The sequence below is a fragment of the Bison bison genome, unplaced genomic scaffold (assembly GCF_000754665.1).
Source record: "Bison bison bison isolate TAMUID 2011002044 unplaced genomic scaffold, Bison_UMD1.0 scf7180017864073, whole genome shotgun sequence".
NCBI classification, from domain to species: Eukaryota; Metazoa; Chordata; class Mammalia; order Artiodactyla; family Bovidae; genus Bison; species Bison bison.
In genome coordinates this window covers 233,129-234,169 of record NW_011494645.1, presented here as the reverse complement: position 1 = coordinate 234,169, position 1,041 = coordinate 233,129, and the positions used below count along the sequence as shown (strand labels likewise).

Here is a 1,041-nt window from a genome sequence, read left to right as displayed (position 1 = left end):
ACATAGGAAGATTATTTTGTACTGATATGTTTGTACTAGAGAAGTAACTGTGGTTTGATGTAAGAGGACTACTAGAGTCAGAAGACCTGGTGAAAAGCCTGCAGCTTACTTATATAGTTTTAACGTCTTCCTTTTCAGAGTCATTATAGCTAATGAGTTAATTGATGTTTGTAGAAGTGCTTAGTATAGTTGTCAATAGGTATAAGCCTTACAATTGCCTATTAAAATGTTAGAAAGGTAGCATATTCTTAAGAAAATAATTTTTGTATGAAATTTAATCTCTTTAAATATATATAGAGCTAAGGCTCTTACTTGAAGTAGCTGTATAGAAGGTATCAGATGCAGTGTTTTTAAAGGTAGCGAGTGGTGTTGTTATGGAATTATAATTGATTTACAATATTGTGTTAGTTTCAGGTATACAGCACAGTGATTCAGACATATATGTATATGTGTGTGTATATTATATAAATGGGGCTTCCCTGCTGGCTCAGACAGTAAAGAATCCACGTGCAATGCAAGAGACCTGGGTTTGATCCTTGGGTCGGGAAGATCCCCCGGAGGAGGAAATGGCAACCCACTCCAGTATTCTTGCCAGGAGAATCCCATGGACAGAGGAGCCTGGTGGGCTACAGTCCATGGGGTCGCAAAGAGTTGGACATGACGGACTAACACACACACACACACACACATACACATATTCCTTTTCAGATTCTGATTGTAGAATATTAAATGTAGTTCCTTATGTTGTACAGTAGATCCTTACTGGTTATTTTATATACACTTGTCTATATATAAAATGGTATATGTTAAACCCAACCTCCTAATTTATCCCTTCCCCTGCCCACTTTCCCATATGGTGAGTAAGTTTGTTTCCTATGTCTGTAGGTCTCTTTCTGTTATGTCATAAGTTCCTTTTAGATCCCACATATAAGCAACATGACTTGTCTTTGTCTGACTTACTTCACTTAGTGTGGGCATGTCTAGGTCCATCTTTGTTGGTGCAAGTAGCATTATTTCATTCTTTTTATGGCTTCGTAGTTT

General features: G+C 37.3%; 1 protein-coding gene across 1 annotated transcript in view; it reads left to right on the top strand.

Annotated features, from left to right (window-relative positions):
• Positions 1–1,041, top strand: part of LOC104986789 (ankyrin repeat domain-containing protein 26-like) — a 13,637-nt gene that overhangs the window by 4,179 nt on the left and 8,417 nt on the right. The window lies entirely within an intron of this gene.